Consider the following 25,473-nt stretch of genomic DNA (forward strand, 5'->3'; position numbering starts at 1 on the left):
ATAGACACAGGGAGCATGACAGAAGGACAGAGAGGAGACAGACAAAAGGGACAAAGAGCAGGCCAGCATCGGAGGGGAAAAAAAAACAACTGCGATGGGCAGTGGGAGAGAGATACGGAAAAAAGAAAAAAATACTGAGGAACAGAAAAAAGAAAGCAGCGACAGCTAGCTGGACAGGGGGACACCGTTAGAAAGGGCGGGAGAGGGAACGGGGCAGAGAAAGACAGACAGAGAAGGTAGTGAAAGAAAGCAAGGCAGAGGGACAGCAAGGCGGGGCGGGGGGGAAGGGACAGGGGTCTGGACAGAGATGGAGAAATAAGCAGCAAGGACAGAGGAAAAGAGACAGAAAGAGGGACAGGGAACATGGCAGAGAAGGAAAAATCAGGACAGCGGCAGGACGGAGATCAAAAACTGGGACGGTCCTCAGGACAGAGAGGAATACGAATACGAGCAGGGAGCAGGACAAAGGGATACAGCGAGAAACGACGGGACAGGAAGCAAGACAGAGCGACAGACAAGAACGATGACAACGAGAGAGAGCAAGCGAGAAAGACAAAGACCGTGAGAAGCACGGGGCGGTGGGGAATTAGAAAGCGAGGTATCAGGAGCCCTGCAGAGAGAGGGAGGGTGAATAAAAAAGGGGCAGGAAGCAGCACAAAGGGTCACAGAGAGTAAGAGATGACCAGGAAGGAGGACGGGGCCAGTGAGATCCAGAATGACAAAGATAAAAAGCAACAGCGAGCAAGACAAAGGGAGAGAGAGAGAAACAGAAAGTAGGAAGAAGAGAGATAGGAAGGCAGGGACACAGAGCAGCACATAGAGGCACAGAGAGGAAAAGAACGCCAGAGAACAGGCCAGAGAAATTGGGAGGCGGGGAAAGAGGCGGATGCAGATCAGGACAAGGAGATGGAAAAGGAAAAAACAGCAACTGGCTGCAGGACAAAGACGGGGAGGGGCGGGGGGGGAGGAAGAGGGAGTAGGACAAGAGAATAGACAGAAGAGGAGAGGTACGGGGAAGCAAAATTAAAAAAAAAAACAAAACCAAATGTCACAGCAGCATGAGAAAGCGAGGGGGAGGGAGGGAGCGACCGGGACGCACAAGAGGAGCGACAGGGCCCCGAGGGCCCAGCACTCACCACAGCTCTCGCTCTTGGAGCTGCCAGGAGGCCTTGCCAGCTCAGATGCTTCTGTCTCCTTCTCTCCTGCCTTCCTCTTCTGTAACTCCAGTCGCCTGGCTGTCCTCCACATAACGGAACACGCGAGCGCCTCGCTGCTCTTACGAGATGAGGCCCCCTAGACACGTAGCCTCGCTCGCTCGCTCACTACGTGGCCGTACCGCGCTGCTGGTCATGCATACAGACCCCGGCGGTCTGACCTGCTGTGGACTACGAGGAGGGATCCTCCCACACCCAGAGAGGCAAGCTCTCTCTTGCCCGCAGCGGGACGCAGCTGCCGGCCGGCCTTCCGTTTCTTCTTCTCTACCTTTCTGTGGCCTCTCCAGCTTCAGCAGCTCCCGTCCACAGCCAGCAAGCGCTCCGCCTGTCCCTCTGTGCTCCCGTGCCGCGAGGAGAGGGAGGCCAGGCAGAGACAGCCCACGCGAGCCTGAGGCTGCCGCAGTCAACGGCATCCCCGGGGACGAGCGGACAACCGCACTCACAGCGTGGCCTCTGGGAGAGGGAAAGAGGCAGCAGTGACCGTTATTACCGTAGCTCGACCCTGGCCGGAGCCCCTCCTTCCGCAGGGGCTTCCGCAGACGCCGCTCGTTCCCCGCGCCGCTGCTAACGGCACCCACGTTCAGGGAGACTCGAGAACATGGGAGAGCCAGCTTGCTGCCCTCACGACAGGGCTCGGGGGCTGCCTGCGGCTACAGCACGGGCTTCAGGGGAGGGGCTGGAGCTGGGGGCAGCCGCACGGGCCGAGCGGGGCCGGGGGAAGGCGCCGGGGGAGCTCCGGCGACTCGGGGAGGCGCCCGCTGGCCGCGCCTGGGGGGTGCCCGCCTCCGTCCCCTCTTCCCTTCTATCGGCTCTCGGAGAACTGCCCGGCGCTGCCCTGGCCCGGCTCGCCTCCGGCGGACCGGGAGCCTGCCGCGGCGGCCGCTTCGCAGCTTCCCGTCCCGCCAGCCCCGGGCGGCCGGCGGGCAGGAGGCACCCCCCCGCCACCGCCCCGGCCCCCGCCGGAGGGGATCGCTCGCCTCACCCGCGGTCTCGGCGACCGCCCGCCGCCGCCACGCTGCTCCCGGACACCGCGCATGCGCCGGAGGGGCCGGAGCCGGCGAGCGAACGCCGGGCTGCCCCACGCGCAGGACGGCGCACGCGCCTGGGAGGCGCGTCCGCACGGCTGGTCGGGGAGCGGGCGCGGCGGGAAGCCCGCGGAAAACCACGCGAAACCGGCAACGCTCCCGAGTCTGACCTGGTCGGACTCCGGGGGCCGCGGCGGCAGCGAGGACTACGCCGCGCCCGAGAGCCGCGCTGCTGCCCGGCCGCCGAGTCCGCGAAAACTACAGCTCCCGGCATGCCCCGGGAGGCAGCCCGCCCTGCTACCTGACCCCGAGGGGACGCCGCTTCCGTTTCCGCCCAACCCCACGCCGGCGCAGCCGCAGTCCCCGCCGAGCCCCCAGGGCCGGTCCGGGCGGCTCCAGCGCGCTCCCGCCGCGGCACGGCGCGGGCCCCCCCCCCGCCCGGCTCCAGCTTCGGGCAGCGCCCGCCGCCGCCGCCCCGGCACGGCGCGGCCCCCCCCCGCCCGGCTCCAGCTTCGGGCAGCGCCCGCCGCCGCCGCCGCCGCGGCACGGCGCGGCCCCCCCCCGCCCGGCTCCAGCTTCGGGCAGCGCCCGCCGCCGCCGCCGCCCCGGCACGGCACAGCCCCGCTGCCGCTCCGTGCGTGCGACACAGACCCCGCCATCCTCCTCGGGGCTTTCCCCGGGACCCGCCGGGCGACTGCGCAGCCCCGCCACGGGGCCCGGTGAGCACCCCCCCCCACGCGCACGTGCTCCCAGCCGCCGCCCCCCCCCCCGCGCGCGCACGTGCTCCCAGCCCCCCTGTGAGCCCCCAGCTCCCCCCCCCGCCCCCGGCCTTCGGCACAGGCGACCCCACCTCCCCCGGGCCACCCCCGCCTCCGACGTTCGCCGTCCGAGGGGCGCCCGGCCCCGCTCACCTTCTCCCGAGGGGCAGCCGCAGCCCGGCCACCGCTCCACCCCGCTCCGCTCCTGCCTGGGCTCCCACCGGCCCCGCCCCGGCCCCTCCCCCGGCAGCCCCCCCTTTCCAGGGAGGGGCCGGCCCCAGCAGCCTCACTGCCCGCACCTGCGGCTCCTCCAGCCCCGGCCCGCAGCTGGGGGACCGAAATCCGGAACAAAACTCCTCAACACCCATGGGAAGTTAAGCAGCAGGCACTTCCTCGATTGAATGAAAGATGGCAAGAGTCATCTCATTTGGAAGAGGTGTTAACTGGGGTCAAAATACAGATTTTAATACCCATCTTATTTTAGTTCTAAGACTTGGCGATTGCCAGGTATCATCTTTTCCATTTACCCAGGTCCACCAGCGAGGCCACAAGGGAGATTTCTTCCAGAGAGAGGATAGAGTTATTAAGTCTAAAGTCCACCATTTGCTTTTCTCCTTCATGAAAAGATGAGTGGATCATTTATCATCACTAGTCACCCAAACAGTTAACCCTGAACTTTTCACCTGTCCTTTAATACAGTCAACTCCAAGCTAAATTTTTTCCGTCATTAAGAGGGGACCAAAGATCATTTAAAATATTATTATACTTTCTACAAATACATCCCCATCTTAGAGCTTTAGCTACTAGAGAAAGTCTTTGGAGTTTTGGGGTCAGAGGAGCTGCAAGTATAAACTTTCATACAGCTCTGTTGAGGATGTGTGATTTTTCTCTGGTTGTCTAAAGCAGTCTAAATTTCCATAGACGGTCCCGACTCTGGGTGGCTCTAACAAGGATCCTGGAACTCCAGGAAATTCTAAACAGCGTTTTATATTTCAAATATGATGCCAAGTTCTTTTTTGCACTTGTCTCTACGGTTTTGGCAACTGACAGCCCCAAGGGGTGCCCGTACAAGTGTCTCCCGAAGGGCGATTAAATTAATTCTTTTGTCCACGAGGTGGATGGTTTGGTAATGTTATAATTCACAACGCTCTAATTCCTTCTTTCAAATTTAAAAAAAAATAATTGCCTTTTAAATCCATCCCATTTAATTTGCTAAAATGATTCTCATTGTTCTGCATCTTTTCTCAAGTTTTGGTTAAATTCAATGTCAATATTCTTCACGGAACTAGATTTTCATCTGACTTTGGAATCGGAAGGCAGCCTGTTACTGAGGTTCAATTTTGTGTCTTTACCAAACTTTGAATCAATTACAAAACTAGATATTTTTTTTTTTTAATCCAAATTACAAAAACGGTTAACATCAAGATTAATAGCTCAAACAATACTTGTTTCATTTTGTTTATCTCATGTTTAGAACCCCTCAAAAAAACCCACATAAACCCTATACACACACAAAAAGATTACTGCCCTCGACAATATTCCTAATAGCAACCCCAACCGTATAAACTTTACACAACTGTTTTCCCAAATAGATAACGTGAAACTTACTTATAGATTTTCAGGTTTAAAGGGCCAGTTTCTTTAGACTTCCAATTTCTTGTTGGTGCTTTCTTTATTCTTGAATAATGAAGCCAAGGTTCTTCTCCCAGACCTTTACTGCTATAAGGGTTGTTAAAATGACTCGATACGGTCCTTTCCACTTCTCCGTGATTTTATATATATTCAATCTAATCTCCCGGTCGGAAGGGATGCGCTGCTAAGTCCAATTCTAAGGGTCCAGCTGTGGAGACATACTGACAAAGTTCCTGAAAAGAATTGCTTAAAGAAATCATAACACCTTTTAAAAACCTATCTCCAAAGGCATTCAAGATACTCAGAACGTAGGACTCTTGATATGGTCTTTCATACAATATTTCATAGTGACTTCAATTTGCTTTCTCTTCTGGCTATACTCTGATTCTTAATAGAGCCATGGGTAATGCTCTAACCCATGTGAGAGGTTTCCTGACAAATTTTACTCGACTGTTGCTTAAGGGTATAGTTCATTCTCTCTCTCTCTCTTTTTTTTTTTCCCCCCCACTTGCTTGTGGTCTATGTGGGGTGTGATAGTCTCAATCTATAGATAATACTTTGCTCAACTTGTCTCCTAATCTTTGCTATAAAATGAGGGCCATTGTCAGATGACATTCTTACAGGCACCCCACATTTTGGTATTATCTCTTTGAGCAAGACTTTGACTACTTCCCTTGCTTTCTCGGTGCGACAAGGGAAAGCCTCGGGCCACCCAGTAAAGATATCAACTAAAACTAGGATAGATCCTTCTTTTCAAGGCAATTCTATAAAATCAATTTGCTAATATTCTCCTAAAAAAATTTCCTTCTTTAATAATCCCAAAGATGATCGTATTACTGATTCGGGGATAATTTTATATATAAATTTCACATCCGCTTATAATTGTTTAAGCAATCTTTGTCGTATTTCGCTTTCTGTTCCCCAGTATACTTTGTGATGTTCAGCTCGGGCAACTTCTCTTATTATTGTGGGTGGGACTCTTATTTGACCTGTCGGTGTTACAGCCTATCCTGTTTCATTTTGTTAGCCTGCCATCTAATAATTAATTCTTCATCTTTTTCATTATACATTGGAGTTTCTTTAGGCAACTTTATACTTTTCTCTGGAACTAGTGCTAGGATGCCTTTTTCTGCAGCCTCTTTAGCAGCTTTATCAGCCAGTCGGTTACCTGCGTTCGGACCGGTCTTACCTAACTGATGTGCTTTACAGTGCATTATCGTGACTGCTGTTGGTTTTTGAATGGTTTCTAACAATTTCAGTATTTGTTCTGCGTGCTGAATGGTGGTTCCTTGCGCAGGTAACAGTCCTCTTTCTCTCCGTATCGCTCCATGTGCGCGTACTGCTCCAAAAGCATACTTTGAGTCTGTCCAAGTGTTGACTCGCTTTCCTTGACTTAGTTCCAGAGCTCGAATAAGAGCTATCAATTCAGCCTTTTGGGCAGATATCGTCGAAGGCAAAGTTGGCAACGCAATTACCTCCTCAGTAGTTATTGTCTATCTTGATAAACGTTTTCCTTCACAGATGGAACCGCTTCCGTCGGCATATAGTTCCCAATCCGTTTCTTCTAGCGGCACATCTCAGAGATCCAGTCGGCTGGAGTAAACTCTTTCGATTGTCTGCAAGCAGTCACGTTCCAGTTCTCCTTTAACTTGATCAGTTGTGGAAAACGCAACAGGGTTAACGGTGGTAGTAGTTTTTAGGTAAACATCATCTTGTTCCAGCAACACCACTTGGTATTTCAGCATCCTGCTAGGGGATAACCAATGCCCCCCTTTCTGTTTTAGCACAACCGTTATCATATGGGAAACGTACAGTAATCCTTTGTCCTCAGGTTAAACTTACGAGCTTCCTGGATCAGTAGCACAGTTGCAGCGACGGCTCTCGGACGACCAGAGCATCCCAGACTCACATTACCTAATCGCTTCGAGAAGTAGGCCACAGCTCGCCCACTTGGCCCTAAATATTGGGCCAGGATACCCAGAGCTATACCTCTTCTTTCACAAGCAAAAAGTTCAAGTGTCTTTGTGAGATCTGGCAGGCCTAGGGCTGGCACCCCTATTACAGCCTGTTTCAATTCTTGGAAAGTAGCTTTCTGGGCATCGGTCCAATCCATTGTTTGAGGTTTTGAGCTGCTCCTATAAAGGTCAGGCCAGCAAGCCACAATTTATCATCTACAGGTGACACCACTCGACCATTCCCGGAAATGCTCGTCATTAATTTTTTTCGTCTTAGGTTCGGGGAGACGACAAATTGCCTCTTTTCTCTCAGTTCCCAATTGTCTCTGCCCTTTTAGGATTTTAAAACTCATTTACATAAGTTTCTTCTTTCTGGGTTATTTGGTTTTTTTCTTTTGACGCTCGATATCCACTGATTCCCCAAAAGTTCAAAAAGTTAATAGTTAACTTTGTGCATTGTTCTTCCGTCTCGGCTACAATTAACAGATCATCCATATATTCCGGCAAGATTTCTTGATTACTTTCTTTCTTCCAAATCTCTAAGTCTCGTGCCAATTGATTTCCAAAAACGGTAAGACTATTCTTAAAGCCTTGAGGCAAGACTGTCGACGTATATTGTGTTTTTCTCCCAGTCTCAGGATTTTCCCATTCCAAAGCAAAAACCTCTTGACTATTGGGATCCAAGGGAATACGGAAAAAGGCATCTTTTCGGTCTAACACTGTGAACCATTCTTGTTTCTCCGTTAGGGTCGTTAACAAAGTATAAGGATTTGCTACTACCGGATGAATATCTTGTACTATTTGATTTATTGCTCTGAGGAGGTCTTGAACTAATCTATCATCTTTTTCATTAGCCTTTTAACAGGCAAGATCGGGGTGTTATATCTGGATTCACATTCTATTAACAATTTGTATCTTAAAAATTTTTGTATTACCATTACTAACCCTTTCTGACTTTCCGGTTTTAGGGGGTATTGTTTAATTCTTACCGGATTCCATCCTGGCTTTAAATCAACTCTCACGGGTTCTGCTTTTCGGATTTACCAGGAACTTCCCAGTCCAGACGATTGGAATTACAGCATTAGACTTTGACTGGTATAATCTTCTGCTGTCGGTAACCATCCTGTTAACAACAAAGCCACTGCTTCGATACGTTTAGTTTCTGGAATTAAAATTTTAATCTCTCCATTTTTAAATTTAATTTCTGCCTCTAAGTTCTCAAATAGATCTCTCCTTAACAGGAGTTTAGGAGAATTTGGCACATACAAAAACTGCTGAGTGACCCGTTGCTTTCCTAATTTCATTGTGAAAGACTTAAAGAAGGGTCTAGTTTCTCGTTCACCTGTTGCACCGACACCACCAATTTCTTCAAAACTTAACTCTCCCTCTAAGGTATTTAAAGCTGAAAAGGTGACTCTAGTGTCAATGCAAATTCAATTTTCTGTTCTCCCAGTTTAGCTGTAACCAGAGGTTCTGCTGGGAGACTCCCTTCCGGTCCCCGTCAGATACGTTCACTTAAAAAGAACAAATCTACATGTGGCACTTTATTCCAGTTACTCTCTCTCCTACAAAACGACAGTAATCGCAATATAGTATTGTAACTCAAAGTTCTGTTCGTTTACCATTTTTCCTGCAACTCACCCCAACGTGCCAATAAACATCCCGACGCTGATGTTTTTGGTACCTTTTCATCAGCAGTTCCATTTCCTGCACTCTTATTCTTAAACAATTTTGCTAATGCCATTATACTTCTATACATTCAAATACCAACTACCAAACAAATGCAAATGACAATCGTCCCAAATAATACACAAAGTCCAACCCAGCAATAGCTTTCGCTTATGACTTACGGGCAGACGCCTAGGCTTCCACTGCAGACGGGGACCCTCCAAGCCCCAACCCTGCGAAGCTTTCGCCACGCCTCACGGGCAGGCTTTCCAAACAAATTCCAAAGCAGCGGCGCCTCACCTTTTTTCCAGGGAACGCTGCGAGGAGCTTTGCGAGTCGAGGGTGACGGTTCTCCCCGACAATACCTCGGTGCCGGCCGGAGTTCGATCGACACTCGATCTCGTCCAGTCTCACTCGCAAGGTCCCATCTGGGTCGCCAAAACCGTTACCAAAATCCAGAATAAAACTCCTTAACACCAACGTGAAGTTAAGAAGCGGGCACTTTGTTTATCGCAGCGCTGGGGACACGGGGGATCGCTCCTCCAAAGGCGTGCCCCACTTAGTATCAAAATCCACCAGTTTTCACAGACTTTTTCTGTCAGGTCATTGTTACCTAAGCTCCTTCTGTAAAAATGCATACTATGCTCGTTCTTAAATTTAACCTTTATAATGATCGGTCCTTTGATTATATAACCTTATCAATATTCTTATTTAAAAACAATCATTGGTCAGTTACACTTAGCTCTGCTGACTGGCATCTTCGATACTCAAATCGAGATGGGAAGGGTAAGGGGGTTTCCAAGCAGCAAACTGGTGTCCACGACAGTTTCCTTGGTTTCCTGAAACAGAACGTAGAAAAGCCAGTAACTTCCTGGTGAGGTTTCTAGGGTTAGCTCTTTCAAACTTTAACAATGTTAAGGTTCCTAGAGTCACGCGTAACACAGTTCCTAAAGTTTCTATGGCTACGTTTCAAACTTGACAATCCTATACGTTATGCTTCACAATTTTACTTCTTAATCAAACCTAACTCTTCTATGTGATTAAATTTTGATTTCTTTACCAGAATACTTGCAACAGCCGGAGCCCAGCAGGAACAGGGGGGGCACGGCCCGACCCCCCCAGCGCCTCACCTCCTCCTCCTCCCCTGGGCTCCCTCACGGCCCCTCGCCCCGTGCAGAGGGAGCGCAAACGCAGCCCGGAGGGCAAAGAGGACGGACGGCCAGCGTTTATTCAGTCAGTCGCGTGCCCATCGAGTCCCGCCAGCGAGTCTGCTCCGGGGCTCGGGGCGCCCCCCGGCGCTCCCCCTGCCCCTCAGACACCTCTGATAGCCTATTTCCATACATTCTGTATGGCACGTCTAAATATTGGTATGGTTTTAATATTTTGTACCAGCTGTGGAAACTGGTTTGCTGCTAGGTGACTGCAAAAGTGAGATTTGGTAAATAATTATTAGAAATCTTATACTAACACTACCATTGAAACAATAGACAAAAGTATAGCCAAGCAATCGACTAGCAGAGGTAGGTACTCCTAAGTTTTGCAGTTCTTTGCTCTTATGACTAGATGTTCCTGGACGCTAGATGAGAACAATGCTGAAACTGACCACACGTGATTGAAACTGCGTTAAGCTTCAAGATCAAAGAACAAGGACAAGAATAAAGACTTCGAGGACAGCCAGCAAGAACTTCAAATGGGTCGGTGGTCGCAAAAGCAGCCCTTCGACTCAAATGGATCCTTCATTGCGCGTGATCGGATGTAGGCAGTACTATGATAATCGGTTGCCATCGTTTTTACGTATATGTATTCTAATCTGATTAACATGCAATTACTTATTCTATATAACCTGTTTGTGCTAAAGCGGTGGCATGCACGCTAGGTGGAACTATCCCCCGTGCATCCAGCGCTGCAATGAAGAATGCCTGCTTTCTAAAACTCCAAAACGAGTCTTAGGGAGTTTCTTCGACCGGCTTTTCAGTATCAGAGGTACAAGGGAGGAAGGAAAAAGAAACAAAAGAAAAAAGAAAAAAAACAGGCAGCGGTGTGGGAAAGAGAGGGGACCAGGGGAGGGGCAGGGAGGGACCAGAACGCAGAAGAGGGGAGTCAGGGCCCCGAGGGCCCGGGGCTCACCACAGCTCTTGTTCTTGGCGCTGCCAGGAGAATTTGCCAGTTCAGACGCTTCTTTCCGCTCCTCTCCCGCTCCCCTCCTCTTCTGTAACTCCGGCGCCACGGCCGTCCTCCCCCTAGGAGAACACGCGCCTCGTAGGTCTTGCAAGACGAGGCTTCCCAGGCACGGAGCCTCGCTCGCTCGCTCGCACACTACGTGGCCGTACCGCGCCGTCGGTGCTGCATACGGACCCTGCGGACTACAAAGAGGGATCCTTCCACACGTGGAGAGGCAGGCTCTCTCTTGCCTGCAGCGGGAGGCAGCTGCCGGCCGGCCGGCCTTCCATTTCTTCTTCTCTACCTTTCTGTGGCCTCTCCAGCTTCAGCCGCAGCAGCTCCTGCCCGCAGCCGGTAAGCGCCCCGCCTGTCCCCTCGTGCTCCCGCGCCGCGAGGAGAGGGAGGCCGGGCAGAGACAGCGCGTGCCAGCTTTCCTTGCCGGCGGCGTTTCCTTACCGGGAGGAAGCAACGAGCGCGGCGGCACCTCCCGCCGGTGCCGCATTGCCGTTACCGTCGGACGGCACGTGCAGGACCGGGGCAGCCCCGCGCACTCGCAGCCTCCGGGCTGCAGTACCGAACATTGGTCGCGGGGTGGCAGCGGCGAGCGCTTGGCACAACGCGCCAGCGCGCATGCGCGGCACCCCAGCTGCAGTACCGAACTCTGTTCAATAGGTGGCGGAAGAGAGCGCTGGAGAAACGCGCCGCTACCGCGCATGCGCGGCTCCCGAGCCGCTGTACCGCGTTTTGGTTGCCAGGCAACAGCAGGAGGGCGGCAAAGGCCGCCACCGCGCATGCGCGGCTCCCGAACGCCAGTGCGGCGTTTCGGTTGCCAGGCAACAGCACGAGCGCCGTAAACCGCGCAGCCGCGCATGCGCGGTGGCCGAGGCGTCGTGTCGCGCTTTGGTTGCCAGGCAACAGCGGCGAGCGCCGTAAAAGGCGCATCGCGCATGCGCGGTGCCGAGCTGCCGTAACGCGCTCTGGCTGCCGGGCAACGGCACGAGCGCCGTAAACCGCGTCGCCGCGCATGCGCGGTGGCCGAGGCGTCGTGTCGCGCTTTGGTTGCCAGGCAACAGCGGCGAGCGCCGTAAAAGGCGCACTGCGCATGCGCGGATGCCGAGCTGCCGTAAAGCGTCCCGGTCGCTGGGCAACACCAGGAGCGCCGCCGCGCATGCGCGGTTGCCGCCACGCCGTGTCGGAGCTCCGGCGACTCGGGGAGGCGCCCGTTGGCCGCGCCTGGGGGGCGCCCGCCTCCGTCCCCTCTTCCCTTCTATCGGCTCTCGGGGAACTGCCCAGCGCTGCCCTGGCCCGGCTCGCCTCCGGCGGACCGGGAGCCTGCCGTGGCGGCCGCTTCGCAGCTTCCCGTCCCGCCAGCCCCGGGCGGCCAGGAGGCATCCCCCGCCGGAGCGGATCGCTCGCCTCACCCGCGGTCCCGGCGCTCGCCCGCTGCCGCCGAGACCCGCGCCCTGCGCGCCGCCACGGTGCTCCCGGGCGCCGCGCATGCGCCCGCCCTCGACGGCGCGCCGGGGGGGGGGGGGGGGGGGGTCAGAGCCGGCGCGCCAACGCCGGGCTGCAGTACCACACTTTGCCCACAAGGCGGCAGCACCCGACGCGGCGGCGCTGCTGCGCACCTGTGCGGTGCCGGCGCTGCTGTTCCGCGCTTTGCCCGCTGAGCGCCCGCCCACACCGCGCACGGGGGGCGGCAGCGGCGTTTCCTTACCGGGAGGAAGCAACGAGCGCGCCGGCACTCTCCCCCCGTGCCGCACTGCCGTTACCGTTGGACCACGGGTGCCGTTACAGGGGCACCACCGCGCCTTTGCAGCCTCCGAGCTGTAGGACCCCATTTTGGTCGCCGGGCAGCAGCATCCCCACAACGATCCTCTTCGGAGCAGCGGCTGGATGAGGGATGACTGACAGCTCAGCCCAGCAGAGACCAGACACAGGCGGCAACTACTTACTGGGGGCACAGGGCTTACGTTGCCCTGCCCTTTCCCCACTCGCAGCCCAGGCAGTCATCTTCATCGCCTCCGTTCCAAAAAGCACCCGAGGGCCTGGAGCGTTTACAGCAGTCAAGTGCAAAGAACAGACCATTCGGGTGCTCGCTTCTGTCCCTGCCCCCCCACCCCATTATCTAGAGAGGAGAAGCAGCACAGGGAGCCTGCAAACGGCAGGGGGGAGGGGGGGTGGTCCCCTGGACCAAGCCCCCAGGGACTGCTGTAGCCCTCTGCATGTGGCATCAGGGTTGCGGGAGTGACAGCAGCCAGTCAACAGATGCTGGCGACAGATTTTAAAAACAAAAACATAACGCCTGGTGCAGCTGACAGCCTGAAGGCAGGCCACAAGAGACCCAAAGCTGCTCTGTGCCAGAGGGGCAGCTCTGTTCAGCAGGGAACGCCGCGCACCAGATGCCAGCGGCCCACCTGCAAGCGAGCGATACCCTGGCGACCCTGGGGCTCAGTTGGGGTGGGCGCACCTTTCCTCACCTCCGTGCTGTCAGAACTCTGCTCTCCCAATCCTGCGCGCACACAAGGCTTCTTGTGCGGGGCTTGTCTCTTATCGAAGAAACGCTGCACGGTGTTACTTACCGCCCCGCCCTCCGGCGTGCAAAGGAATCAGCCGTGAAGCAGGGATAGCAAAGAGGCCTGTCGGGATAGTAGTAGTCCTCAGCAGATGACCGCAGAGCCCTCGAGGTTCCATCTTTGCTCCCTACAGGAGCGTGGCTCCGCACTCCTTGCCGCTCCCGCCAGCAAGCGACACAATTGCCCTTTGCCGCCTGCAACACGCAGTACCTGCACGGCCCCAGTACTGCCGCTTACAGAGCGAGAGGCGCTCGCTATAAAGCGGCAATGAAGAACAAGGACGGCCCGTCAAGATGGCAGGACGAACATAGAGAGCCTCCAGCATTAGCCAGGCGGGGCTTGCAACTCACCTCGTGTCGTGGTTTAACGCCAGCCAGCAACAAAGCCCCACGCGACCGCTCACTCGCTCCCCCGCCCCCAGTGGGACAGGGAGACAATCGGAAGGGCGAAAGTGAGAAAACTCGTGGCTTGAAACGAAAACAGTCTAATCATTAAAAAGAAACAACAACAACAACTTGCAAGGAAAAGAAGAAGGAAAAATGACAGAGAATGGGGTGCAGGCAGCATGCCAGGGGTCTGGAGCCTGATGGATGATGCGGGGGGGGGGGGGGGGGGGGTGGTGGTGTGGATTATGGAAGAGGGAAAGGAAGCGGGGGGGGACGACAGGGGGGACGGGACAGGAGACAGAAGAGCAGGGCATGCGGGGGGGAAACAACTCGCGTGGGTTAAAAACTCGCATGGGTGAAGGGGGCGGGCTGGAGCAGCAGGGGGCATATGGGGGAGAAACACACACGGGGGGGGGGGGGGGGTAGGTGAGGGTACAGAGGTGCATGGGGGGACACGGGTAGGGATGACCTACCCCAGGGAGTCCACCCAGGATGATCCACAGCAGGTAACTCGCCTGGGATAACCCGCAACAGAGCATCCACACCAGATAATCCACACTGGGAGGACCCCCAGCAACACCCCTCAAACTGCCTGTGCTTCACCCCCAATCTTCCCCAAACTGGGGAGTTTTCTGCTTTTTCAAAATACTCCGTTTGGGGTGTGTTTCAGTGCTTTTCCACAACATAAAAAGGGGTGATCTTTTGGTTGTGGTTTTGTGCATGAAAATGGGGTGGGTTTTTTGCTTTCCAGCTGCACAAATCCAGGCGGATTTGGCTTTCCCAGGAGTCCCAAATTTGTTTGGTTTTTTCCGTTGCAGACCCAGAACCAGGGGGTTTGGGGTTGTCCTGGTTTCGGCTGGAATAAAGTTCATTTTCTTCTGACTAGCTGGTACAGGGCCATTTTGGATTTAGAATGAGAACAATGTTGACAACACACCGATGCTGTAGTTGTTGCTAAGCAGCGTTTAGACTAAGTCAGGGACCTTCCAGCTTCTCATACCGCCCTGCCAGCAGAGGCTGGGGGTGCACAAGAAGAGTCGCTGAGCTAAAGGAGGATGCCAGGTAAACAGGTCAGCTCGAAATACACCACCACCTTTAAAAGTTAAGAGCGATTTGAACACTTAAAATCAGCACTTAGGCTAATCGATACCATTTTGAACACCTTCTTAGCATACAAGTAAACACTCTCGCCGGTGTTGGAAAACGTCTCCTCCCTTCCTTACAGCACTGCTGCAGGGAGATAACCCCGGGAGGCTGCGGGACGAGGTCGTACACAATCAGAATCTACGCTTACGGATCCACCGCAACAGCTACAGCCCTTGCGCTGCTGCTGCTGCTGCTGCTTTGCATCTTGCTTGTTTGGTGAATAAAGCTGAAAGCGAAGTGGAAAACTTCAAAGAGCAAAATGAAAAATAAAGAACAAATCTCAATCATTCACTTTACACTAAAAAGGTGTGCCCATGTTTATATACATCCAATAAAAATACTTATACTATAAAAGTATTTGATTTTCCTTTTCCATTACCTTAGCTTGCACAGCTCTGAATTCATACCATTAAATTATCTCTCTCCAAAGTACACAGTTATAACGGGACTAGGGGTTTTTGTGCGTGTTGCATAACGCGGAGGGACACCTGGTCAGCTGAGCTGCCCAAGAGAGGTGTACTGAACTGCCAGGGAAACGCACCATTGAAAGCCAGACAGAAAGAAAGTACTTCAGAGCACTCCGTCAAAACATCAGGAAAAAAAACCCATAACATTCAGTTGCCTCTCTTTTTAAATGTTTAGACAAATACCTAACTGCTTACATACACCTAACAAATCATATACTACAGCTATCTGGCAGTTACAGTTTAAACAATGCAAGTCAATTTGTAAAATCCCCAGCGCTGCAATACCTCAGACTACCAAAAAGGACTGGCAGATTTCCTAATGCTTTTGGCAGTACTGAAGCATGCAGAGCAACACTTTTTCATGTTATCTCGACCGTTACAACTGAGAAACCAAAGACCAGTGATGCCATCAACTTTAGGAAGATGGGCTGTGCTTGGGTCTTTGGAAGGAAATTGACTTTTTTTTTTTCCCCTCTCTTTTTTTAAAGAGAGTGAAAAGTCTCATTACTGATGACTTCTACTGTCAAGTTGATCACCTCTGAAGATCCACTCTGATGGGAAGTTCATAAAACAAAATTTCTTTGAGAGAGAAAGACTTCCATTTTGGAAAATCTCTTTCCAACTGAAGTCAAAATTACACACTGTAGGTGAAAGGAAAAAATACATTACTGAAGCAGTAACTCGTCAAAACCACCTCAGGACTCACTGTCACTAGTTACAAGGCTGCTAATGCTTCCTGGGAAAGCCTGGAAAACACACAGATGCGACGCCCATTTGCCCTGTTTTGTCCACGTCTCTTCTTTGACCTTGACTGCTTTTAGTACAGATGCTAATTATCTCCGTAACGTTTTTGAGCACTACTATAAGATATTTAAAAAAAAAAAAAAAATCATTGACTGTAAAAGCATAAAGGTTTTATCATGAAAACAAAGTCTGTTTCTTCTGAACAGCTGAACTCTTAAGAACAGTTTCTTCCCTCTTTTAGGACAAAATTAGTTTCACAGTATCATTTACTAGCAAGCACACAGAAACAGAAGATTATGCTTTCAGGAAGAGAAGATAAACTGAGGGAAGTAAACTTTGTATAGGTGTAACATGCTCCAGAACAGAACTTATTTTTAGTATTTGTGTTAAAATATTTAATGTAAAAAAAAAAAGTAGGAGAGTTGGCACACTCTCAACATTAAAGTCCGTACCGCAAGTACCTTTGGAAAAACACAGACACACATCGTAGGCGTACCTTGTACTTGCAGGCCACTACGGAATCTTTCCGTCTGTCTCGTACCGTCACGGCAGAAGAAAGGGCAACCACGGCGAAACGGTGCCAGCTGACATCCAGCTGAGAGAAGAAAAAAAAAACATTAGCACAAAGCTGGGTAGGAATCCAAAGCTGCCTTTTTTTTTTTTTTTGTGAAGGTTTGTGAAGACAGTACGACTGAGCGGAGGAAAAACTATTTTTGCGTCATCTTCGGTACAGTTGTTGACACGGGCCACTAGAGCTTTTGCATTTTTCAGACGACTGTGCCTTTTTTTTTTTTTTTCCCTTTCTTTTTTGACTCACTGGCAACTTTACTTTCACTAGAACTCACTTTCCTAGATACACGCAGGTGACAGACATAGAGACCTACCGACATTTTCTCAAGCCTTAGTATAGCCGAGGCTTCATCACCCTATACGTCCCAAGTTGAGTATCTTTGCTAAAGAGCACAGCAACATATCTGTCCTTGTGAACTGCCTCGTTGCAAAAAAGGAATCATTTTTTCCAGGCCGTTGCTCCAAACAGGCAAGATCTTTTAAAACCGCAGTTGTGCCACCAAACCCGCTCAGGGTCCCTCCTAGCTTTTGACCACCCTGAGATTTAACAGGCACACGCTCCATTCCATCTTCCAACAGCAAAAATACGTTAACGCTCTCGGACCCAGAGCGCAACCCTACGGATGTCCACGCACACACCCTGCCGTTTTGATGAGGAGCCACCGAGCATCCCTGCGAGCACAGCTGCACGCGCCAGATCGGTTTCCCCTACGCCGCGAGTTACCGGTTCCGGTGAACGTAGTTTCTGACGCTTTAAACCGAAAACCGTATCTCGACGCTTCGCCACAGTAGAAACGACCCATCGCCACAACGCTACAAAAACGCAGTAACACCAATTGCAAACCCACAGCAGCAACAGCTCCAGAAATATTTAGACCAGGAACAAGGGAGAAAAATAAAACAGCTTCATCTCACGCACAGGGGAGCGGCAGGCAGAGAAAAGGGTCGGCATTCTGAGCCCTTACAGAAAACGGGCATTCTCCTTCCGTTCCTCAGCCCGTCCGTTAAGGTCTAAATACCGCAACACTACTACGGCAACGTCGAGAGCAGGGAACAGCAGCCCTGCCGCTGGACTTGCCGCTGACCCACGCTATTTACGTAGCAGGACGCGTACGCAGAGGGACACGTTTTGCCACACGAAGCCCTGAACTTCCTGAAAATTTACGTTTACCAAAAAAAGCCATTTGGAACATATTGCCAAACAACATTCGGCAAGAAAGCTTTGATGCCTTTGACACACGCAAGTTTTTGGTCACTTGCTATTTGCTTCCTGTTGCTGCTGCTGTTCTTCCTTCAGAAATTCTACTCGTAGCCCAGTTATTCACTACTGGTTCAAGCATTTGCCTTCCTGGTATTACCAGCACATTCACAGAGGCAAATAACTTACTTGCTCTTCTACAATTATCCAAACGACAATTACAGCCATGAAAGAGAAGGAGAGGTCAGGCAGCAGAAGAGCTCTGCAGGCTGGCACCAGTCAATATTGCACTCTCGAAGAACAAACAACAACAAAACAAAACCGTGACCCTGTATCCTTCTTTCCCTTCCCCCCCCCCCCTTCTTCTTTCAGAGCTCATCCCTGCCTCAGCATTTTGTCTTGTCAGAGCACGAAGCGCAGGTGATCCGTACCCTGACTGTAGGTAATTAGGGCCTGGCGGTCGGAAGATCTCGCGTTGTACGGAAAGTTAGAGCCCAGCGCCAATTTTGCCAGCGCCATCCCCCAAAAGGACCAACCACGCCTTTTAGCGACTGCTCTGTTAGCACTGAATCAGTTCCCCCGGGGGGAGGAAGTAAATAGTCCCACCCAAAAACATTGGGCCACTCGAGCATTAGAAGAAGGCCCGCTAGTTATAATCAGGAATGAGTTAGGAGAATGGGAACAAGGATGGAGGCTAGTCCTTACAGGGCGGGGGTACGGCGCGGTCAAAAAAGACGGAAAAGTTAGGTGGTGTCCGCTTAAGTCCATTAAACCAGACCTCCAGAATAAAACTAATGAAAACTGTGAGTTTTTGTCCACAGGACCGGATCATCGGACGCCCCCGTGATCCATACTTCCCGATGGCAACAGAAAGTGACGAGCCGGCAAGCGTCCCGTCCGAACCAGAAGATTCCGCACCGGCGGAGCCCGGACAATATCTAAGCAACCTCGGCAAGGGAAAGTTCCGATGCTTTTGTGTAATCCTGATTTTAAAGCTTATCATTGCAGGAAAGGCAGAACCAGATTACAATCCCCATCGGCCATTCAGGTGGGTCCTACAAGACCTCACCAGCGATCGAGTGATAGCGGTAAACGTGACAGCAGGCCCCCCAACTTTCGTGGTAACAAATTTCGATTTGTTCCCTAAACGTGGAAGTCCTAAATCAATATGGGGAACGTATTGGTGTCCTAGTTCAAACCCAGGGAAGAGTTACTGTAACTATCCAGGACGTTGGTTTTGTGGGTACTGGGGATGTGAAACTATCGTGACGAGCAATAGATGGAAACCAGAAATAGAGGACAAAAATTTGCAAGTAGAATGGGGACCAAACGGGTGCAATCGTCCAAAATTCAGACCCAATGGATGGTTAGCCAACAAAGGTACCTGTTCCCATCTGGTTTTGAAGATCCAGAACCCGGCTAATATGGGATGGGTCGTGGGAAGGAGGTGGTCAGTATTCATTCACAGCGCTTTCAAAGATCCAGGAACAGTGGTACAGATCCTTAAAATAATCTCACAAACACCCCAAGCGATCGGGCCTAATCCAGTTCTCAACCCACCAACACCGATATATAGCAAAACACACGATATCGAAGTTACAACCCCCGATAACGTCCAAACCCCTTACAAAAATCTTCTTTGGAAAATAATGCAAGCTAGCTTCCAAGTATTGAACGAGACAAATCCAAATCTTACAGAGCATTGCTGGTTATGTTACGGAATAAGACCACCCTTTTATGAGGCCATAGGAGTAAGTGACCTACCCATGCAGACAAATGATGCAAACCCAGCCCAGTGTATATGGGACACAGAAAAACAAGGCATTACGTTATCACAGGTGGTAGGGAAGGGAGTGTGTGTAGGCAAAGTCCCAGAGCATAGAGAACAACTGTGTTCCAATAAGATGCTGAGTAAAGCCTCTACCAAATGGTTAATACCAACCAAAAATGCCAAGTGGGTCTGTTCTACTACCGGAGTTACGCCTTGTTTGTCATTAGAAAGCCTTCATAGGTCCTCAGAACATTGTATCCAAGTGTCCATAGTCCCAAAAATTTTGTACCATCCCGAAGAATTTGTCTATAACTATCAAGCTACCCCAGAACATCATTTGATGAAACGAGAACCCTTTACAACACTAACGGTAGCCACCTTAATGATCTTAGGAACAGCAGGAGTAAGTACGGGAGTAACATCCTTGGTACACCAAAGCAAAGGATTCAGCGCCCTAAGAGTAGCAGTACACGAAGACCTAGCAAGGATTGAACAATCGATAAGTGCATTAGAACGATCAGTTAGATCACTATCCGAAGTAGTGTTACAAAATCGAAGAGGATTAGACCTAATGTTCTTACAGCAGGGAGGAGTATGTGTCGCACTGAGGGAAGAGTGTTGTACATATGCGGATCACACTGGAGTAGTGAGAGACACCATGGCTAAACTGCGAGAAGGACTGGAGAAGCGAAAAAGAGAACGGGACGTGCAACAAAACTGGTACGAATCACGGTTCAACCGTTCGCCGTGGTTGACCACCCTGATATCCTCCTTGATAGGGCCAGTCACGATAATTCTGCTAACATTGATTTTCGGACCTTGTATACTGAAAAAACTTGTGTCGTTTGTCAAAAAACGACTACAAAGCGTTAACATCCTGTTTGTAGAGCACCAACAAATGCTTTAAGAATATTTAACATTGTCCCTAACAATTTCCTGACTTACTCCTTAACTTCCTTACTTACCTGTCTTAACTAATTTACGGTGTTTATAGTTTTTAATATAGTTTTCTACTTAGATTTATAATATATTACATATATTTTTTAAGACTTTTTATAAAACTAAAACATTTTTGCTAATTGTATTAATATAATTTTTATAACTAATTTAACTAATTTAACTAATTTAACGACGCATAGGGAGGGGGGAAATGTAGGTAATTAGGGCCTGGCGGTCGGAAGATCTCGCGTTGTACGGAAAGTTAGAGCCCCTCTCCTAATGACCAATAGTGTTTAATTTACGATGTAAGCAGACGGAAGTGGCGTCGTAAACCAAAGGTATATAACACCGTGTCGACCACTAATAAACGCCATTTGCTGTCCACCACATTGGTGTCCGCAAGCTGATGGACGGGGGTCGCCGTTCCTGAACCAGGTCGCCACGCCTGCATGCCAGGCGACACCTGACGACTTTTGCGTGTGATGAATGCCTGTTCAGAAATAGTCCAGATCTGCAAGACTGGTGTCATTTCTATGGTTTTAATCATCATAACTCAAATTTTATTTACTCACGCATTTGTGAGGAAACTAATTAACTTTCAGACACTGCCTCTCCTTTTTTTGAGGGGTGGGGGTGGAAATGTGTTAGAGACTGAAAAACATTACGATTCAGAGCTCCCAACCACGAGGGAGTGGTGGAGAAATCAATGAAAGCAAAGACCAACAGCAGCAACATCAACTGAAAGTTGGCTTTCATTCCGATCACGTACTTAAGCGACTCTCCTTGCAAGGCTGTGCCTCGGTCCTAGGAATGACTAGTCCCTTTTTGGAAGGACAAACTTTTTCACTTAAAAGTCCTAGACTGAAGACTCCGCTGAACGGAATGGGGATTGTGCCACGGGACAACATGCCATCAACACTCTTAATGGGGAAGGGAAAAAAAAAAAAAAACCAACCAAATAAAAATCAAGTACCAGTTCCCATCATGTTTCACTCATTACATTTCTACTGGCATCTAGGTGCTCAAAAACGAACTACAGGGACACCACATATTCCTAAAAATTCAGTTATACATAAAAAAGTAAAAGGCTATTTCCAACTTGCCCATAAAATCAGTATGAACAGAGAGAAGAGAAACACTCGACCCCCTAAAGAAGCTAACAGGCAGCTCTGAATTTACCAGACAGGAAATTTCATTCTTTCACCTGAACCAAAAACACATCACGGGACCAGTTCAGGAACAGGGCACGATCTGTTAACAGCAATTTTTCCATCAGCTTTTCGGCACTAGCAGCAAATTTGCCTTCTCTGTGGGTTTAACGTGGAGCATCTGTAGTGCCCTCGAACTCGCAAGTGTTCCTCTCCGCTCCCCCAGCCCGATACGTGCGATTACCTGAGCAGCAAGCGGAATTAACCAGGCAGGATTTTCTTCGTGTGACGCGGAAGGTGACGCTGGGAGAAGAGGAGACAAAGAAATGAACCTGCTTGTCACACCCAGCCAACGGTGAAAAGACAGGGGAGGATTCTGCCGGAAGGGCTCTGCACCCCAGGAGCTCCCGCCAGCCGGTTTCTCTCCCCTTTGCCCGGTACCGAGGGGACGACGACACCTCGCCCGCGCCCCCTCGCAGGGGAGGCTGCCCCGGGAGAGCGGGGGGACCCCCACCTCGCTTCTGCCCGTGGGAATGGACCGGGAGAGACCCTCCACGCAGAGACAGGAGCGTGGCGTGGATTGCATGCCCGAGGGAAGAGGCCGGGCTCCCCGCTGGCAGAAGGACAACTCACCTCCCTGCTGCTCGGAGCTGCTTGCTGCGGACAGCCCTGCCCGCGCCCGGCCGCTCTTCCGCCGTGCTGGGAGCGCAGTCCGGCCGACGGACGCTCCAGCGAAAAGACGCTCCAGCTAATCGCGCCCCCTGCTCGGTTACAGCCGCAGGTACTTTCGCCTCTGGCTAATGCACGCTCCAGACAGCGGACACCCCGCCTCGTTCCAGCTCCCGCTTGCTACAGTTCTGGCTCGTTGAAGCCCCAGCTCCGCACTGAAGCTCCGCCTGATTTCAGCTGCTTCTCCTTACAAGCTCCAGCTACGTGCAACGGTCTGGGCTTTCCATAAGGTTGCGTATCAACTGCTGTCAGAACTGGAGCACTAGGATTAAACAGCAGAGTTACACGCCAAGTAAATATTCGTTAAGTTTGGGCGATTAATTACTTAATAACTATTCTGAGCAGCGCAGAAAGAAGAGCTGGACTCAAAGAGGGCACGTGGGGTCTGAAAAGCGCCTTTCCCCCCCACAGACCATCGCAGATGTTGAGCTCGGCCGGCTGCGTGCCGGCCTCCCGAACTTCGGCGTCCGACACAACCAGACCCCCATCTACGGGGAGGGACCACGCACCCTGCCCGCCCCCCGCTTCCCCCCGCAGCCCCCAACACCCTCCCACCCGCCTGCAAAACCAGCCAAGCCGGCTCCCGCTTTTGGCCCCCACACCACCTGACTCGGGGCCCATTTGGGAGCCAAAAAACCCGGCTGCTGAGCCTGTTCTCAAGGCCCAAACACGCAGGGCCGGACCTCTGTTTCTGGGCCCAAAGCCGCGCAGCTCGGTCTGTTTCCGAGCCCCCAAATCAGCCACGCGAGCCTGTTGTCAAGCCCCAGGAACAGAAAACTTGTTCTCCATTTCTGACCCTGCAGTGCCCACGGGCGACGCCGAGCGTAGCCACCCCACAGCCCTGCACCCCCGGGGCCCCACGCGCAGTTTCGGGGAGTGCTCGGGACCTGCAGAGGGCCCGGCCCCACGCCTCTGCAGGGCAGCCCCAGCACAGGCAGGGCGTCGCTTCTCGATTGCCGTTTCAGGCTTTATTTCCCCGCCATCACCGGCACGGCCAGGCCCCCCACCCCAAACCTCCCAGCCGAAGCACCCCCGCGGGTAGCCGGGCCCAGCCACCCAGAAAACAAGAAAACCAAAGAAGGGACAACAAGACAGACAACGTGGGGAAAGGCAAGGAGAAGGACACAGAAACAGAGAGAGCGCGGGAGGGATAGGGAGCAGGACAGAGAGATGGAGCAAGAAAGGAAAAAAGGACAGGAGGCAGAACCAAGGGAAAGAGACAAGGACAGGGAGCAGGACAAAGGGACGGAAGAGGGAAAAAAATTAGCGACGGGCTGCAGGACAGAGATGAAGGGATTCAATAGACACAGGGAGCATGACAGAAGGACAGAGAGGAGACAGACAAAAGGGACAAAGAGCAGGCCAGCATCGGAGGGGAAAAAAAAACAACTGCGATGGGCAGTGGGAGAGAGATACGGAAAAAAGAAAAAAATACTGAGGAACAGAAAAAAGAAAGCAGCGACAGCTAGCTGGACAGGGGGACACCGTTAGAAAGGGCGGGAGAGGGAACGGGGCAGAGAAAGACAGACAGAGAAGGTAGTGAAAGAAAGCAAGGCAGAGGGACAGCAAGGCGGGGCGGGGGGGAAGGGACAGGGGTCTGGACAGAGATGGAGAAATAAGCAGCAAGGACAGAGGAAAAGAGACAGAAAGAGGGACAGGGAACATGGCAGAGAAGGAAAAATCAGGACAGCGGCAGGACGGAGATCAAAAACTGGGACGGTCCTCAGGACAGAGAGGAATACGAATACGAGCAGGGAGCAGGACAAAGGGATACAGCGAGAAACGACGGGACAGGAAGCAAGACAGAGCGACAGACAAGAACGATGACAACGAGAGAGAGCAAGCGAGAAAGACAAAGACCGTGAGAAGCACGGGGCGGTGGGGAATTAGAAAGCGAGGTATCAGGAGCCCTGCAGAGAGAGGGAGGGTGAATAAAAAAGGGGCAGGAAGCAGCACAAAGGGTCACAGAGAGTAAGAGATGACCAGGAAGGAGGACGGGGCCAGTGAGATCCAGAATGACAAAGATAAAAAGCAACAGCGAGCAAGACAAAGGGAGAGAGAGAGAAACAGAAAGTAGGAAGAAGAGAGATAGGAAGGCAGGGACACAGAGCAGCACATAGAGGCACAGAGAGGAAAAGAACGCCAGAGAACAGGCCAGAGAAATTGGGAGGCGGGGAAAGAGGCGGATGCAGATCAGGACAAGGAGATGGAAAAGGAAAAAACAGCAACTGGCTGCAGGACAAAGACGGGGAGGGGCGGGGGGGGAGGAAGAGGGAGTAGGACAAGAGAATAGACAGAAGAGGAGAGGTACGGGGAAGCAAAATTAAAAAAAAAAACAAAACCAAATGTCACAGCAGCATGAGAAAGCGAGGGGGAGGGAGGGAGCGACCGGGACGCACAAGAGGAGCGACAGGGCCCCGAGGGCCCAGCACTCACCACAGCTCTCGCTCTTGGAGCTGCCAGGAGGCCTTGCCAGCTCAGATGCTTCTGTCTCCTTCTCTCCTGCCTTCCTCTTCTGTAACTCCAGTCGCCTGGCTGTCCTCCACATAACGGAACACGCGAGCGCCTCGCTGCTCTTACGAGATGAGGCCCCCTAGACACGTAGCCTCGCTCGCTCGCTCACTACGTGGCCGTACCGCGCTGCTGGTCATGCATACAGACCCCGGCGGTCTGACCTGCTGTGGACTACGAGGAGGGATCCTCCCACACCCAGAGAGGCAAGCTCTCTCTTGCCCGCAGCGGGACGCAGCTGCCGGCCGGCCTTCCGTTTCTTCTTCTCTACCTTTCTGTGGCCTCTCCAGCTTCAGCAGCTCCCGTCCACAGCCAGCAAGCGCTCCGCCTGTCCCTCTGTGCTCCCGTGCCGCGAGGAGAGGGAGGCCAGGCAGAGACAGCCCACGCGAGCCTGAGGCTGCCGCAGTCAACGGCATCCCCGGGGACGAGCGGACAACCGCACTCACAGCGTGGCCTCTGGGAGAGGGAAAGAGGCAGCAGTGACCGTTATTACCGTAGCTCGACCCTGGCCGGAGCCCCTCCTTCCGCAGGGGCTTCCGCAGACGCCGCTCGTTCCCCGCGCCGCTGCTAACGGCACCCACGTTCAGGGAGACTCGAGAACATGGGAGAGCCAGCTTGCTGCCCTCACGACAGGGCTCGGGGGCTGCCTGCGGCTACAGCACGGGCTTCAGGGGAGGGGCTGGAGCTGGGGGCAGCCGCACGGGCCGAGCGGGGCCGGGGGAAGGCGCCGGGGGAGCTCCGGCGACTCGGGGAGGCGCCCGCTGGCCGCGCCTGGGGGGTGCCCGCCTCCGTCCCCTCTTCCCTTCTATCGGCTCTCGGAGAACTGCCCGGCGCTGCCCTGGCCCGGCTCGCCTCCGGCGGACCGGGAGCCTGCCG

At 52.5% G+C, this 25,473-nt stretch overlaps 1 long non-coding RNA gene across 1 annotated transcript; it reads right to left on the reverse strand.

Annotated features, from left to right (window-relative positions):
• Positions 1–15,634: 15,634 nt before the first annotated feature.
• Positions 15,635–22,234, reverse strand: LOC142030758 (uncharacterized). Its single transcript, XR_012650274.1, has 3 exons — positions 21,991–22,234; positions 21,602–21,660; positions 15,635–16,326 (listed from the first exon to the last, which is right to left on the reverse strand). It is a non-coding gene; the product is annotated as an uncharacterized LOC142030758 (long non-coding RNA).
• Between the last annotated feature and the right edge of the window lie 3,239 nt (positions 22,235–25,473).

The sequence above is a fragment of the Buteo buteo genome, chromosome 5 (genome assembly GCF_964188355.1).
Source record: "Buteo buteo chromosome 5, bButBut1.hap1.1, whole genome shotgun sequence".
NCBI classification, from domain to species: Eukaryota; Metazoa; Chordata; class Aves; order Accipitriformes; family Accipitridae; genus Buteo; species Buteo buteo.